General features: G+C 48.7%; 1 protein-coding gene across 1 annotated transcript in view; it reads right to left on the bottom strand.

Annotated features, from left to right (window-relative positions):
- The window catches only part of CACNA1E (calcium voltage-gated channel subunit alpha1 E), a 507,516-nt gene extending 491,226 nt beyond the window's left edge, over window positions 1-16,290 (bottom strand). The window contains exon 1 of the mRNA XM_045074304.1: window positions 15,836-16,290. The gene's annotated coding sequence lies outside the window, so the exon portion shown is untranslated. The remainder of the gene's footprint in view (window positions 1-15,835) is intronic.
- Window positions 16,291-17,968: the final 1,678 nt, after the last annotated feature.

Below are 17,968 nucleotides of genomic sequence, written 5' to 3'. Positions count from 1 at the left end.
ACGGTATCAGCCTTGCAGACATATCTGCTTCATGACATCATCCAAATTCCCCCCAGCAGGGACCAGAAGCCTCCATATGTCCAGTGTGGACTCCAGTGCAAAATGACAGACACGATTTTCACATAGATGAACATAGAGGAACCAAGGCACAATCATCCCCAGAAGACAGAAAGAAAGGCAGAAAGTCCCTAAGAGGGGGCTGCCACAGCCTTTTTCTGGGCTAGCATAAGCTCCAGGATCCAGACCTTGGAAAAAAACATTGAAACAGATTTCATGAGTGAAGATGTGAATCCAAAGAGAGTACATCTACACAGGCCCCAGGCTCTGGGATCCATAGCTAGTCCAGCAACCCAAAGGATTCTAAGACCTTAGTTTTTAAGGAAAGAGGAAAAGGTCACCTTAATATCTGCAGAAAAGCACCCCAAGCAAAAGAAACAGCAAATGCAAAAGCCTGAGACAAAGGGTGTGCCTAGCCTATCAGGAGCTCGTGTGATTGGAGCACAGAGATATAGGAAGAGTTAAAAACAGGAGGTTAAAGAGTTACAAAACAGGAGGTAGTGGGGTGCCTGGGTGGCTCAGTGGGTCAAGTCTCTGCCTTTGGCTCAGGTCATGATCTCAGGGTCCTGGGATCGAGCCCTGCATTGGGCTCTCTGCTCAGCAGGGGACCCTGTTTCCCCCTAACTCTCTGTCTGCCCTTCTACTTGTGATCTCTCTCTCTCTATCTCTCTCTCTATCTCTCTGTGTCAAATAAATAAATATAATCTTTTAAAAAAACAACAACAACAAAAACAGGAGGTTTGGAGAGGTAAGAAGTAGTGGAGGCTTTTAGACCCTATCAGGTTCTGTGGACCATATTAAGGATTCAGGCTTCTACTTTTAATGAGATGGGAAGCCACTGGAGGGTTTTGAACCGAAGAATGAGATATACTGACATAGTTTTCAAAGGGTCCCTAGAACTGCCAGGTTGAGTATATACTCCAAGTAGGGAAACATGAACACCTGACCACCATCAGTTAGTAGTAGCCTGTAGCCACAGTCCTGGAGAAGGGTGACAATAGCTTGAACCTGGTTGATAGCTTGGTGAGAAGCAGACACACTTGACAATTGAGGCAAGTGGATTTGCCTCATGTGAGGAGTAAACTTCTTTATTCCTCTCTCCCTGAAGTTACTCCTCTCTCCCTGCCTGCCTGACTACTTGTGGTCTCTATCAAATAAATAAATAAAATCTTAAAAAAAAAAAAAAAAGAAGTTACTCCAACTAATAAATGAAGAAGGAAGGATAGGATGGGAATTATCAACATTTTGCAGACCCCTAGTGAAACAAACTGTCCAGACAGGGGTTAGCAACCCATGGACCTTGGGCAGGATCTGGCCTGCCTGCTTCTGTGTATAAAGTTTTATTGGAACTCATCCATGCCCATTCATGCACACATTGGCCACGACTGCTGCTGCAAATTTTTTTGGCTGAAGCTACTACATGAAGTAGAGTCATTAACTCTACTCCACGGAGTAGATGGAGTCATTACTGGATTATACCCATCTATCCAGGGATGGATGGAGTCATTAACTGAAGCAGAGAAGACTGAAGAAGGAGAGGGTTTTATGCTGAAGGTCAAGAACTCATAGTTGAGCAAGTAAGGTCTGGAATACTTCCTTAGACATCCATGTGGAACTGTTTCATGGACAACTGAATGTAGCATTCAGAGAGAAGGCCAGGCTAGAGCTATATATTTAATATCCTAGTAAATATGATATTTAATATACATTATGTATGTAGTTATATGTTTATATATTTTGAAGCCATCTGCAGATGGGGTCTGGATAAGAGATTATAGATAAAGAAGAGGTCTGAGGACTGAGCCAAGGGTACCCAACACTCCGAGTTGGCTAGTGAGGAAAAATTAACAAAACCCCCGAGAAGGAATGACCAATAACATGAAAAGAATATTGGGAAAGGACGTACACCCTGAATGCCAAGTGAAGCATTTCAATATTATGATATATAGCTGACATAATCAGCTATGTTAGACACCGTTGTTAGGTCAAGAATCTCCAGATAAGAACTGAAAATTAACCACTGAATATAGCAAGAGGATGGTCACTGATGATGCTAGAGCAATTTTGGTGGAGGAGGGACAAAAGGGAGCCTCACTCTAAAGAAGGGTCCGAAAGAACAGAGAAAGACAAATAGTGCAGAGAAAATCTCTCTTTAGAAGTTACTCCAACTGGGGCGCCTGGGTGGCTCAGTGGGTTAAAGCCTCTGCCCATTTGGCTCAGGTCATGGTCTCAGGGTCCTGGGATTGAGCCCCGCATCGGACTCTCTGCTCAGTGGGGAGCCTGCTTCCTCCTCTCTCCCTGCCTGCCTCTCTGACTACTTGTGGTCTCTGTCTATCAAATAAATAAATAAAATCTTAAAAAAAAAAAAAAGAAGTTACTCCAACTAATAAATGAAGAAGGAAGGATAGGATGGGAATTATCAACATTTTGCAGACCCCTAGTGAAACAAACTATCCAGACAGGGGTTAGCAACCCATGGACCTTGGGCTGGATCTGGCCTGCCTGCTTCTGTGTATAAAGTTTTATTGGAACTCATCCATGCCCATTCATGCACACATTGGCCACGACTGCTGCTGCACTATGGTGGCAGTTTTGAGAAGCTGTCATCAAGATTGAATGTCTGGCCTTCACAGAGAAAATCTACCAACCCTAATCTTGGTAATGATCCTCAGTGGCTGCTAATGTCATAAGAAGAGAAAGAACCAGACAATATGTGCCTCTGATGAAAGTCCACAACACTCCCTAGGATGTCTACTTACGAAACAACAGAAAATCAAATCTGTATCAGATGGAACTAAGTGCTAGTTTATAGGAAATCCAGGGAACAAAAACACAATGGAGATGCAACCAGCCAAATCTAGAGTATGGGAAAATCGACAGAAAAAATAGCCTAGTTTCATCAACCAACAAATTCTCAGGCCAAAAACAAAGCAGGGGAAGAAACCTACAGATTCTGACTCAAGAAACCCCTGAAGCAAATATAATGTGTGGCCTTTATTTCAATTCTGATTCAAACAAACTGTTAAAAAAAATAAAACATAATAAGATACAAAGGGGGAAATTCGAATACCAACTAGACACCTGGAGATATGAAGAAATTATTATTATTTTGAAGGAGTGTAATAATGCTATTACAGTTATTTTTCTAGTCCATTATCTTTTGGAGACTGGTACCTAAATATTTGCTGCAAAATAACCCAGTGGTAGGTAAAATAGGGAGATTTAGGTGAAAAAAATTGGTCAGGAGTCAATAATTATTGAACTTGGGTGGTGAGTATTTGAGGGTTCATTATACTATTCTCTCTACTTTAGTATATGCTTGAAAATTTCCACAATAAAAAGCTAATTTCAAAAGAAGAGCATACACTTATAGTAATGAACACTGATTATAGAATTGTTGAATTACTATATCATACACCTGAAACTAATGTAACACTGTATGCTAATTATACTTCAATTTAAAAAAAAAAAAAGAAAGAAAGAAAAAAAAGAGGAAGAGAAGGAGGAAAAAGAGGAAAAGGAGAAAATAAAGTGAGAATTTGGACCCAACAAGTACAAGCAACTCTTTGGAGAAATCGTACTGGACTGAGAAGAGAAATAGAGCCATTTCTGGGGAGGAAAGAGGAGTTTTAAAAATGCAGTCATCCGGGGCACCTGGGTGGCTCAGTGGGTTAAGCCTCTGCCTTCAGCTCAGGTCATGATCCCAGGATCGTGGGAACGAGTCCCGAGTCGGGCTCCCTGCTCAGCGGGGGAGCCTGCTTCCCTATCCCCGCGTCTGCCTACTTGTGATCTGTCTCTGTCAAATAAATAAATAAAATCTTTAAAAAATAATAAAATAAAATTAAAACGCAGTCATCAGGCGCCTGGGTGGCTCAGTTGTTAAGCATCTACCTTTGGCTCAGGTCATGATCCCACGGTCCTGGGTTCGAGGCCCATGTCAGGCACCATGCTCAGAGGGAAACCTGCTTCTCCCTCTCCCACTCCCCCTGCTTGTGTTCCCTCTCTCTGTGCCTCTCTCTGTCAAATAAATAAATAAAATCTTAAAAAAAAAAAAAAAAAACAACGCAATCATCTCCAGCAGACTTGCCTTTCACAGCCCCTGCGGCTGTCACAGGAGCCCTCTTGCTTCTCCCAGCTGCTGTCCTAAATCACATATTTGGTGTCTTAAGCTTCCCACTCTCGGCCTCCAGGTAGCCAGCCGGAAGGTGCAGTCTCTGACCTTGAGAATCTGCCCTCTCGCTGCATGGCCACGTCCTACAGCTAAAAGGTTCACCAAAAAAGAGGAGCACAGAGGAGGGGAGGGCCATAATAATACCGGGGTTCACAGCAATGATGGAAGGTGAGGCACGTGGGAGAGATGCCAAATATTTCCCAGAGGAGGTGAGACTCTGGAAGGTGGCCAGAGAGGGGAGACCAGGACATTTTAGGAAGAGAAGTAATGGGAGTAAAGGCTGGAGCGCAAGGGAAAGCCCTGTCCACAGACTTTTCACCAAGTTCATGTTGGAGAGAAGGGGGCTGAGGAGTGACGTCAACCTCCCTCCAGGCCTCCCTCTGCTAGGTGGCTATGGGTCGCTTCCTGTGGGCCAAGCTGACCACAGCCAGCCTTCTGGATGGCGCCGGGCCCCCAGCTGCAGAAGGGACCCGGGCCTGCGAGGTGCAGGAAGCATCCACAGGGAGGGTACATTTGCATGCTGGAGAAGGAAACATCTCTGCAGGGTCCTGCACACCAGAAGTCCCAGATCTGCCTCTCCCCCTGGCATCTCTGTCCAGACTCTGAGCTCTGTCCAGACTCCCTGGGGCTGATTCACCATGCTAAAAATATTCTCAACCTGGGGCGATCCACCCAGGCTCCAAGTAGGAAGTGCTTCGTGACGTCCTGGGGTCCCCCTGATATTACATGAATATTTGGGATGTACATTTCACCAGGTTGAGTCCATAGCTTTCATCAAATTTTCAAAAAAATCTAGGACCCCCAAACGTAAGAATCACTGTACTAGGAATACCTGGGTGGCTCAGTGGGTTAATTCTCTGTCTTCGGCTCAGGTCATGATCTCAGGGTCCTGGGATCAAGCCCCACATCACATCGGGGCTCTCTGCTCAGCAGGGAGCCTGTTTCCCCCCCCCCTCTACCTGCCTCTCTGCCTACTTGTGATCTCTGTCTGTCAAATAAATAAATAAAATCTTTTTTTTAAAAAAAAAAGAATCACTGTACTAGAGGTATAATCATTTTTTGATGTACAGGATTTGGGGTGAGGTCTAGAATATAATTACATCTCCTAGAGCTCCCTCAAAGGCCCTCTGACCACCCCCGCCCAAAATAGAAGATTGTTTCGGGATCAATGAAAACAAAAATTAAAAATCTTCCATTTTTCAATTGCATTTCTTCAGGGGCAGGCAAACAGCAATGCAAACCTTAAGCATCCTGTGCCTTTAAAGGCTGAACACAATAGCAAAATTATCAGGAGCTATTTCCCACATAACTGCTGACACTATACATATTTTTCAAGCCCTACAGTTTACAAGGCAAATTATTTCATTGGCACTTCATATTTGGGCCTTGAAAATTTGGCGATGAAACTTTAAAAAGCAGAGGGAAGGAATAAAGTGGGGGTGCGATCTGTATTTTTTTTTTAATTGAACGGTGCTCGTCTTTACAAATGAGTGTCCCCCAAACCCTCCCAACTTTATGTGCCTACAAAAGCCACGCCTAACAGGATGAGATCCAAGGCAACCCACACTGCCTGCCTCCCTCAAATATTTTATATGCTCATTTAGTTAGCCTTTACTGGATACCTATCAAGCTCGAGGCTCTGAAATGTTGTAGGATGGAAGATTAAGAAGGTGGCCTGCTGAAGGGCACTGTGGCAGTGTCCAGCCAGACCTCCTGTCATTGTGCCTTCTATGCCCTCCTCTGAGAGCTCAGCACCATCCCCTGACCCAAAACAAGTCCCGATAATCTCTAGCTAATATCTGTTCATTGCTTATACTGATTCAAACTTCACACAAATCCTACGGGGTAGGTATGACTCCTACACACATCCATGGAAGCGGAGATTCAAAGAAAATAAGTCACTTGTGCAGAGCCACTTAAGAATGAATGAGAGCCCCAGAGTTGGGGCTCTAAGTCCTCTAGCACAGAACCGAGGCCCCACCTGCTTGGTTGTTACTTGTCTGACATCTCTCTGGACTCACCAGAGTCTTGGGAAGCTTTATGTTCCAGCAACAGAGTTTCAGCCACAATTCTAGGATGCCAGCAAGCCTGGCCCCCACCGCATAGGGAAGAGAGCACGACAGCAGCTGGGGACAGTTTCTGCAGCCACATACCACACCCAGGCTGTGTTTGCCTGGATCTCCAGGCACCTGCCTACCTGCCTGTCAGTTCACCTGACCTCCAAGTTCACCTGCTCTGCTCACTCCCTAGGTGGCCAGCCTCTCACCAGGATGACTAATGCCTGCTTTGACATTTTGGAGATGTTTCAGCCATTAGTTTCAGCCATAATGAACTGGACACAGGCAGAGAAGAGGGGAAGATGGAGGGCTGGGAGGAGGTGGCCGTGGTAGGTAAACGCCGGAGGAAGTTGGAGGCGCAACAAAGACCTAAGCCTAGGAGACCCTCACAGGTCAGAGGGCAGGCTAAGAAATGGGCCCCAGCCTCACTGGGCCATCCCAGACAGCTGATCAGGACTATGGCTTTGGGAGCCAGTTGTTCAGCACAGAGGCACCCTCAGTCTGATCGTGAAAAGGGGGGTAGGGAGAGTAGTAGCCCCACAGCAGCCTCAAGAATGTGCCTGGCAGGGACGCCTGGGTGGTTAAGCAGCTGCCTTCAGCTCAGGTCATGATCCCAGCATCCTGAGATCGAGTCACACATCGGGCTCCTTGCTCGTCAGGGAGCCTGCTTCTCCCTCTGCCTCTGCCTGCCATTCTGTCTGCCTGTGCTCGCTCTCTCTCTCTCTGATAAATAAATAAAATCTTTAAAAAAAAAAAAAAAAGGGGGGGCGCCTGGGTGGCTCAGTGGGTTAAGCCGCTGCCTTCAGCTCAGGTCATGATCTCGGAGTCCTGGGATCGAGTCCCACATCGGGCTCTCTGCTCAGCAGGGAGCCTGCTTCCTCCTCTCTGCCTGCCTCTCTGCCTACTTGTGATCTCTCTGTCAAATAAATAAATAAAATCTTTAAAAAAAAAAAAAAAAAAAAAGAATGTGCCTGGCAGACATGCCAACTACAGGGCATTAATATACCAAGAGCCCCAGCTCTGGGCTCTGAAATCTGCCACCGTGTTTGCGCAGAGGGAGCAGGGCAGGCACACTAAGGCAGGCCCACTCCTGGGAAACATGAAGCACATCTGAGGGCTGACTTTGGTCCAAGGGCTTCCCAGCAGCCTTGCTGAGCACCCTGACACAGAACAGCAGGCTGGGCCCTCGCACCCAACCCCTCCCTCTGTCCGTCATTCAGGGTCAGATTTGTAGCCTGTCCTGATAGCTCTTCTAGCCTTTCCTGGCTCCCTCCTACTATCTTCCATAGGTATGTCCCCTAATAAAGTCCTTGCACATTTAATCCATCTCAATGTCTGCTTCCTGGAGGGCTGCACACTCCGTCTGAACTTGACCCTGTGACTTGCTTTAGCCGATGAAACAATAATAAATGTGACATAAGCAGAAGATAATATCTGGTGAATGACGATGGGTTCCGTTTGGGACAACGTTGAGTCTGAGATACTATGAAGTGATGAAGTAGAAATGTCCGAGGTGCCTGGATGGCTCAGTGGGTTAAGCCTCTGCCTTCGGCTGGGGTCATGATCCCAGGGTCCTGGGATCGAGCCCCGAACTGCATCGGGCTGTCAGCTCAGCAGGGAGCCTGCTTCCCCCCCCACCCCCACCTGACTCTCTCCCTACTTGTGATCTCTATATGTCAAATAAATAAATAAAATCTTAAAAAAGAAAGAAAGAAAGAAATGTCCAGTAGTCAGTCAGAAGGAAACGCTGAAAGTCAGGAGACAATCCTGGGCTAGAAAACAAATCTGAAGGGTGTCAGTATACGGATGATGGCTAAAGAGAGCGAGGGGAGGAAATCTCTCTGAGAGTGTGTACCATAACAGGTGTCAAGGACCAGGATTGGGTCAAGGAGGCACCTACACTTAAAAAGCAGTCGCTGAGTTCCCAGCTGGAAGAGGAACCAGCCAGAGCGAATCAGAGGCCACCTGGCCAAGCAGTGAGGGCACCTGGGAAATACCACTGACGCCTGGCTTGTTCCAGATCTCTTCTCAGAAGCCTACTGTAAAGGGACAATAAAGCAATGAACACTAAGGTGTTAATGGTTAGTAACAGAAGTCTCCAGAAATATTTGCAGTTTAAATAAGCATCTCAACCTCATAGTAATTCTGCCTTTGGAGCCTATCTGGGCTCCACCGCCTCCTGTGATCTTGGATTCTGGAGACTTTTGTTTGTTCCTATAAAACAAGAGAAACAATTCCTAGGGCCTCTGGGCGGCTCAGCTAGTTAAGTCTCCAACTCTTAATTTCGGCTCAGGTCATGATCTCAGAGTCCTGAGACAGAGCCTCGTGCCGGGCTCCCCACTCAGCACAGAGTCTTCTTGTCCCTCTCCCTCTGCTCCTTCCCCCTCTGCCCTATCCCGCTCACTCTCTCACTCATTCTCTCTCTCCAATAAATAAAGAAAATCTTTAAAAAAATAAAACAAGAATAATAATTCCTATATCCCCAACAGGTGTAAGCTATACCATGTTTCTGGTACATCCCTTCATCAATGCCTCTAACAGTGGTTCTCGAGCTCCAACATGCACCAGACTCACCTGGAAGGTTTGCCCCAACCCGAGTTTCTGCTTCAGGATGTCCAGGACGATACTGATGCTGCTGGTCCAGGAACCACACTTTGGGACCGCGAGTTCTCCCCCAAGGACCCTACCATGTGAGTGAATACTCCCAAGTACTCTTAACGACTGGTCTCATGGCCCTAGAGATGGGCTGTGGGATGAGAGCTCTAGGCTCCAAGTACAGGGAAGTGTGATAAAGCAACAGTCAGGTAAGGGACAGGGACAGGCACAAAGTCTTCTCCCTCAGCTGTCACCCAAGACATCTCAAGGGCTACAAGTTAAGTGATTCATACCTGGATGTTTGAAAAGCCATGACTCAGTGGGCACAGTAGGTGGGCCACACTGACTCAGCCCGCAGGGTGGCAGGGAGAGGAGCCGGTAGAAAGGGACACAGCCGAGAGCAGAATGGACTGAGGTCTTCTGGGCACCTGATGAGCCTGGCTCCAGGGCTGGTGGAAGGCAAAGGCTGCAGAAGGAAGCCTTCCCCCTAGATATGGGGGGCAGGAGCAAGCCTATGGCACCTCTTCCCAATTTCAGAGAAGTCAGCCTCCGCGTTGGGCCAACAAGACCCGGAACAGCAAGAAAAGCAACATGGAACCTCCTCGGGAAGTCTACCTGTTCGGTATTCCCCGTCCTACTCCGTCCCTCTGCCCTGGTGATGCTCTTCTCTGAGCGCTTCTCCACTCTCCCCAGAGCAATGAGTGTGGAAATCTGCCAAGACCAGCAAGAAGGAAAGGAATATTTTTTTAACAAAAGCCTGCCACAGACACCATCTCATTTTATTTGTTAAAAATCCCCTGTGAACTCCCAATTTTACAGACCTAATTTTTTTTTTCAACCCACATCTACTACTGGGCTAGGTACTGAGACTGTGATTAATTAATCACAATGCCTGCCCTCAAGGAATTTTGCCTAATGGGATATAAAATGTGCTGCATTTATTTTATCGTCTATAAAACACGTTCTTGTGCAATTGTACTTGCTCCTCGTAATGGCCACAGAGAATTGGTGTCATAGATCTTATTTCTTTCTTTCTTTTTTTTTTTTTTTTTTTGCCATTCTGATCTTCCACTTAACTATTACGTCCTCAGAAGCCTTCGCTGACATCCCAGTCTCAAGAGCTACCCAGTCACCACCACATCACCCTATACTAATTTCCTGAGTGACATTTATCAGTCATTTTTTTCCACATTTACTTGTCTATTTATCATCTCTCTCTCTCTCTCTTTCTCTCTCTCTCTCTCCCCGCCTGCAATAGAATATAAATTTCAGGGCTCCTGGGTGGCTCAGTCGGTTAGGCATCTGCCTTCAGCTTGGGTCATGATCCCAGGGTCCTGGGATCAAGCCCCACATCGGGCTCCCGACTCGTCGGGAAGCCTGCTTCTCCCTCTCCCACTCCCCCTGCTTGTGTTCCCTCTCTCGCTGTGTCTCTCTGTCAAATAAATAAATAAAATCTTTAAAAAAAAATTTCACCAAAGTAGGAGCTTGTGTGCTACTATATTCCCAGCACCCAGATCACTGCCTGACCCAGAATGGGCACAAGGAATACATCATTTGCACAAGGGGGTGGTGGGAAAGGAGAAGGGAAGTGGAGAGCAAGAAGGGAGAGGCTGTGATTTTCCCACTAAGTACCAGAGCTGAGGTTCACATCTGGGGCTTTACCCCGCAGCCCAGACTCCTTCTACACACACCTTGGGGACGGCTCTGGGCCAGTGCCCAGGTTCTGAGGTTGGCAGGTTGACTTTGCTTGCCTGGGTACAGAGGCAGATGTACCCAGGGCTCAGACTTCAGCGCTGAACAGCTCATTAACCCAGAGTCTGAGACGCAACAAAGAGAGAAGGAGGCTGCTGGATATGTGTTCCCCTGCCATTGCAAATCCCTTCCCTAAAGAAGCCATGGAGCTCTGGTGAGGATCATTATACTCAAGAAAACATCAATCAAGGACCAAATAAGTCAACAGAGATTCAATTTACTCTCTTTTAAGCAGAAATATATAAAATGTTCTTCACCACCTTTTTAAATTAAGGAAAAAGAAGAAAACTCTTGTTCAGTAAATAGAGAAAACAAAAAATTTCTATTGTATGACACAGTAAGAGGGAGAGACAAAGAACAAAGTGAGGGGGAGAAAAGGGGTGAGACAAAATCATGGAACAGTCATTATTCTTAAAATGGGAAGGAATCTCAAGCCACCAGAGGCTCCGGGCCCGTGTGTTGATAACACAGCTAAGGTCCAGGGGCTTAAGTGCTTTGTCTATGGTCTGCAGCCAGTAAGGACCAGAGCAAGGCCAGATCAGGGACAACACGGTCAGATAACATATAATTTGGTAAAAGAAATCCAGGCTTCTTCAAAGTACTGTACTGAGAGCTAGAAACCAATGATCTGAGAGTGAGAACCACGTTATTTTCATCTTTATTTTCCCACTCCTCCTATAAAAAGGCCATGTACACACGCAGTTCATGAGAATGGGGGGAACCCCAAAAGATATATGAGAGAATCATAAACACATACCACCTCTGCAATACACAAGGGACAAAGAACTAGGTTGCGTTTTGCAACAACAGTGATGCTTCCACCATTAAAAGGTGTCCCCATCCGTGTAGCCCTGGATTCTGTTATCCGGGTTAGAAATTGCATGAAAACCCCTAGGGATGGATTCGCGGCCCTACCACAGGCTGCAGTGCCTGACCCACACCCAAGACAGCATCAGACCTTCCTCCTGCTGCTCCCCATTCTCTGCCCTTCCCCAATGCCCACGCGGCAGCCGCTGCCAACACTAACCCCGCACTGATAATCTAGGGCACTCTCTCTTTACCCCAATCCCAATCTAGCATTTTTCAGAAGGCAATTTTTTGTTCAAGTATGATCAATATAGTTATGGAGCCTCTGTGATGCCACATGATGAATCTTTCCAAACAACACCGCAGGAACCATAAAAATGGGAGGGCCTTTTCCTTGGGAAAGCCCAGTTCTCTTCTAGAATCTCATTTGCTGCAATTCCTCCACACCCATGTGTGTAAGCATACAGCAGAACCCTTCAGAATCCTCATGTCAGAGACGAAAATTAAACCCCTAGGAGTTTTCCAGGTGACAGCGAGAAAGGCATCACACACCTTTGCTTCCACCAGGCAGGTAGCTGATGTGCATGTAACCAACTCTAACAGATGGTTTTATAATAAGCCTTTTGGTCCCAGATGGCTTTATGGTTCGTCACATGAATGTTTCGTCCAATGGCCTAGGTCCAGGCTCCCCAGCATATGTAAGTGCCATGAGAACAAAGACTGTGCAGCCCCCTTTCTTGTAGACCACCTTCTCCCACTGTCCTATCGCCCATCCCCAGCCCTTCTCATCATTCAGGGCACATTACAGACGTTGGTTAGCAAGAGTATTGTATTTGCTTCTCTTCTCGATTCTCTGTCACTTATAGGGGATGCGAGGAAACACAAGGCAGGAGCAAAGGCTCTCCCCTGGCCAGATAAACCACCTCATTCTTCCAGACACAAACTGGGCAGAGATCTGCCCACAGGAGGCCAAGAGCAGTCACTCTGCTCCCCAGGATGCCTGTTTCATGGCCCCTCCAACAAACACCTACCCATCAGCCCCAGGGGCCCCTGTACCTTCACCAAAAGAGGGGAAGAGAGGAGGGCTCTGCCTACGATTTGCAGAACACAGCTCACAAGGCCACCCTGAACTGTGGGACCTTAGACTGCCAAGCAACAGGGACATACCTGGGAAGCATGTGCCCGAACTCCATTTTCAGGCAAGGCAAAAGAGGCCCAGGGAAGTGAATGACTGACCGAGGGCCACATGGCTTCTTAATGGGGCTAAGCCAGGGCTAGAAGTCAAGTCTTCCAGGGCAAGGCTCTTTTATCTACCCCACCCCACCTGATAATGCCCGCTTTTCCTCTAGGCATGCCTCGAGGCTGCTGTTCTTGGTGTGTTCTATGGTGCTGCAGGGTAAACAGTAAATCCAATGTCTAGAATTTTCTACTTAACGGTCTATTTTCACTTACATGATAGACAAAGAATCTGAGGGACCTAGTCAACATAGGTTGGTATGGTCAGCTTCCCTGCTAATCTACAGAATTATTTCTGAGTATATATTCCCTTGCTAATCTGTAGGATTACTTCTTGGGGAGGTATGGTCTCTCCAAGTCTAGGTCACGGTCAGTCTCTGAAAAACTGGACTCACTCAACAGTGATTCTGAGAGAGACAGGCTTCAATAACTAAAGTGTAGACAGATACTGAAAACCTAATAATGACCTCTGCTCTGCCTTTCCAAGAAAGGATTCTACCACCCCAGGTACTCATGAGTTCACTGGCATAGGATCCAGGAAAGAGACCCTACAGTGACAGTCTCAGCAGCAGGGCAGGGAATGAAGACACAGACTTCTTGGAGCCCAAGAAAGGGTCATGCTGACAGAAAGGACAGGGGCAACATGAGTCAAGAACTAGGCAGGATCGACAAGTGGAGTGCCCAACCCACCACACTCTAGAATTGTCCATCATCCCCAGGACCCCAAACACTGTGGGCCAAACGCTGACCATATAAACTTCAGCACAACAAAGCGCCACTGCACAGAGGAAGTCAGATAGCCTTGAATTTGAATCCCAACTCTGCCCTCTACTATCTGGGTGAACTTGAGCAAGTTACTAACTTCTTTGAGGTTTAGTTTCCTTATCTATTCAATGGGGAAACCTACCTCACAAGGTTGGATGAGAATTATTTACAATACAGTCTAAAAATTGCTTGGTATTATATCTGGAACATAATAAACCCTCAATCAATGGTAGCTAAATTTTGGAAGCCCTGAGGGACTTGGCTCCCTGACAGATCCAGGGGCTCCCAGGGGAGTGAAGGTGTGACTAATAGACACATGCCCTAAGAATCCTCATAGCTCCTGCACACATGCGAGGGAGTAAAAGCCAGGTATTTCCCTGCAATCGGACAATTCTTGAACATGAGTCTCCGGTTTAGTTTTAAACTAAGACACACACACTTCATCCCAAGAGAGTCAAGAGCCACAAGAGAGTCAAAGAGGTATGAGAGCAGTAATCCAATAACTCAACTGTGTGACTGAGAGGGTCACTGTATATCACGCTGCCATCAACACACTTGAATTCCTGGCAGACGGACCGCCTCCTGGGAGCCCCAGGCTCATAAATATGGCCAAGAAGCAGACAGAGGGATAGAGGCAGCTCCGTGTGTATCACCCTCCGCTTGTAATCCCTGTAGTCAGAGCACGAAGTCCCCATCCTGGGAATGGGATTTTTGGAGGGTCTGGTGGAGCTGGAGAAAGAAGAGTTCATCAAGAGAAAGAGATTTGTATTCAGGGCTAGATTCTCAGAGAGAACCAAAATAAAGTCCATTTGAGATCTGTGTCAGGGAAAATCCTGACAGAAAGGAAGATGCGAGATCCAGATGATATGAAACTAACACACGTTGCCTTGTGAACTGTCCCAACCTCTGAACATATATATGATCACTCTTAGGGCAATCATTTATCCTTGTCTGGACAGCCTCTACTGTCCCTATGTAACTATGACTCTCTCTGTCCACTCTCAGAACTGTCCTGGCTTGCACAATAAATTACATGAAGACCCATTACTACAAAGTGGTAAAAAAAAAAAAACAAAGAAACAGCAGCAGCAATAAAACCTGCTAGCTGGCCAGAGACATAGCACGTGAAGAAAAAAACCAAACCAAACCAAAACAAACAAACAAAAACAGGAGAATGGAAGCAAACAGGAAAAAAAAAAAAAAAAATGCCTTCTTCCAGGATCTGGAGATGGCTGCCCAATCATATAAGACTTACACATTTGCAGAAGAGGAATTTCTGTTTTCCATTAGTAATTCCTCTTGAAACTGTCAACAGGAAGTTTTCCCCTGGCATCTACCCTAATTTCCAGCTGAGTAAAGAGAGCCCCTTTTCTCTAACTCTCATATCCCTAAAGATAAAGCCATGCTTTTTTCTTTTTTTCTTTCTATTTTTTTTTTAAACCATGCTCTTACTTAAGCATCACAAACATCCTATCCTTTCAGGAAAATGCTTCTCTGGATTGAGCCATCTGTCCCCAGCGTTGAGGTGGATGCCTCAGTCTTAGGGGTTCAGAGGGCGTAGTGTTTCCCATCATTCTGTCCCAGGCAAGGGCAGAAAGCAAAGAGGCAGAAAGAACTGGGAGTTCCATCCCAGGAAAAGGATGCACAACCACTCTCACACTGGGAGACCCAAATTCTACCCAACAGCAAGCAAGTCACTCCAAGTGGCCTGACTTCTCCGCACTCCTCTCCCTGCTCCGGGCCCAACTGTCAGCCCCCTCCCAGGACTGGGTCCACTCCCCACCCGCCCGACCCCCGCCTCCGGACACCCAGCCTACCATTCCTGGGACGCCCCCGAGGGCGCACGCAGCTTCACGTCACAAAACTTCGCTGGAAGCTCAGTCCCTGCTCAGCGAGTCCTCCCCTCGAGGGGTCCCCCGTGCAAAACTGCCCGGTGTCCGTGGCTGGCGCAAGGGCTGCGGGGGGCCGCGAGGCTCGCTAAGACCCGGCGGCGGGCACCTGCTCCCAGCCTGGCGGCGCTCCCAGGTCGCACGAGCCTCCCTCGCCGCGGGCTGGGCCAGCGCGCAACAACCAGCCACAAGGCGCCCGGGCGCCTGGCAAGGGCACGCCACTCACACCCCCGAAATGCCGGACGGCACGGGGCTTCCTCACGCCCGGGAGATCGCCACGGAAGTTGCCGGGAAAGGGCAGAGCTGGAAGAGGCAAAGCTGGCGGAGCGCCGGATTCCGAGGTGTGGGCACACGAGGACTCCCCGCCGTCCAGCAGCCCCCCAACAGGTAGCAGCGCCGGGACCGAGGCGCGGCGCCCGCCGCCTGGGAGGACAGCGCAGGGCCGCGGGCAGCAGCGGACACCCGCGCGGACCACCGTTCCCGTGGCTGCCAGACCCCGGGCTTACCTGGAATTCACGCAGGGTCCCGCGCTCGGCTGAATGGAGAGGGCGTGCTAGGATTCCCGAGACATGCCTGAATTATTGCAAAAGAGCAAGAGGGTGGGGGGAGGGGAACGGAGCAAGAGGGGAGGAAAGATGGGGAGACTGAAGGGGGACGAAGGAGCAACCCAAAGAAGGAAGGGGAAAGGAAGGCAGGAGGAGGTCGGGGGGGAAGCGGAAAATAAATAAAACAGAAGGAAGACAGTTAAAAGGGAAAAAAATCTGCCTCCTGCCCACACAGTGGAAAAGAAATTTCTGACCGTCAGCAAGACAACTCGCACACATGCCCCCCACCCCCCAGGGAGGGCACACGGGGAATAACAAAGGAGCTGGACGGCCCGGAGCCCGGGGAAGCGGCCGCGGTCCCCACACGGGCAGCGCGCGCGGGTCGGCGAAGGAGCGGGCGGGGAGGCGCGGGGACGGCCGCCGGCGGGCGCGCGCACTCCCGGGGCTGCGGGCGGGGCGGGGCCGGCGGGGAGGGGCGGGGCGGGGCGGGGGCCGCGGGGCCCGGGGGGAGTGGCGCGGGGCTCCGGGTAGTAAACAGCCTGCGGGCGAGAAACTCGGGTCAGGGTTCCTCCGGAAAAGTTCAGCGACCTCGAACTTCCCCAGGCGATTCCACTCCAGAACTGTCCCGGTTTGCGGGGGGAGCAACGCCTGGACATCAGATGCTCCAGGCTGTGAGCCGCCGGCCCCGCCGTCGGGCAAGGGGAAGCAGTGATGCTAGAGCATGATTGCATCTGAAGAGAAACAGGCGCACTGGGGGCTTTAAGGAGTCAGGGAGAAAGGGAAGTGGGGAGGGGGAACCAGTGCCTGAGTCAGATGCTGCCCAAGGACAGGGGCCCCAGCTACGGCGGCGGGGAGTCTGCTGCCTCTGGAAGGGGCAGGCAACACGCAAAATAAACAGTCCTAACGACCGAGTCAGACTGTCATTTTGAAGGCTTCTCTCAGAGGGCTCCCTCTTCCCCCAAGTCTCTGGCTCTTTGCATATCTTGCCTCAAGAATCACAGAAATGCTCCCAGAGCCATTGCTGGTGAAGACCTTGGGCTCTGGCTCATCTCTTCAGTCCAGACAGGTCCCCAGAGGGGCTTTTCCAGCTGGCTCTAAGCAGATGCCCACCCTCCACCAAAAGTTCAGAATCAGAGCACAGGAAGGGCCCCAGGAGAGAGAGAGGAGGAGGCGGGAGGATTGAGGTAGAACCAGGGTGGGGAGGAGGGGAAAGGGGAGGGTTCTCTCTCTCACTGCTCTTGTTCCTTAGGCCTGACAAGGAGGGGGCAAATCCTCTGAAGCCAGGTTCTGGGGGTTGCCAAAGCTCAGTGAGGACCGACAGCCATTCCCACTTAACTATGGAGCTGAGAGCTGATATGGCTGAGGCTGATGGCCATGGCTGAGAGCAGGGATTCTGCTTAGCCAGCTTTGCCACCATCCACCCACCCCCTCATGGGCCTGGCACATCTCAGAACACTTCACTGAAGGGAACTCAATAGCCACAAGGCACAGGACTCTGGTCCCCTCTCCTCTCCTTTTAGGGTAGGGTATGGAAGTGAAGACCAGGGGCCGGGCCACCTCCCTTGGCCTGTTCTCACTCACTTCCCCTCCCCCTCTGAAGGTCTGTTTGGGAGGGTCACTCTGTGAGGACCCAGGACTTTGACCCCAGGTTCAGGTAAGTTCTGAACATCATCACCTACACTGAAAAGGAAGTGAGTCTGGTGTCTAGGAACTAGACTTTTAGAAAACCAGGAATTTAGCTCTGACGTTAAAAACTGGGCATTAGGATAAAAGAAAAAAAAAATCAGGGCAACACATCAGATGTTCCCAGACTGACAGATTTTGAGAAAGTCTTACACATCTAATTTCCCCTGTTAAAAATTTGGTTTTGGAAGCACCTGCATGGCTCACTCGGTTAAGCCTCTGACTCGTGATTTCAGCTCAGTTCTGAAAACTGTTGTGAGATCAAGCCCCACCTTGGGCTCTGCTGTCATTGGGGAGTCTGCTAGAGATTCTCTCCCTCTACTTCTGCCCTTCCACTTGTGTGCTCTCTCTTTCTCACTCTCTCTCCCTCAAATAAATAAATTAATATTTTAAAAAAAGAATTTTATTTTC

This window comes from Mustela putorius, unplaced genomic scaffold (genome assembly GCF_011764305.1).
Source record: "Mustela putorius furo isolate JIRA1106 unplaced genomic scaffold, ASM1176430v1.1 tig00537335_pilon_pilon_pilon, whole genome shotgun sequence".
Classification (NCBI taxonomy): domain Eukaryota; kingdom Metazoa; phylum Chordata; class Mammalia; order Carnivora; family Mustelidae; genus Mustela; species Mustela putorius.
The sequence above is the reverse complement of the archived record's forward strand: the minus strand, read 5'-3'. Positions and strand labels throughout refer to the sequence as shown.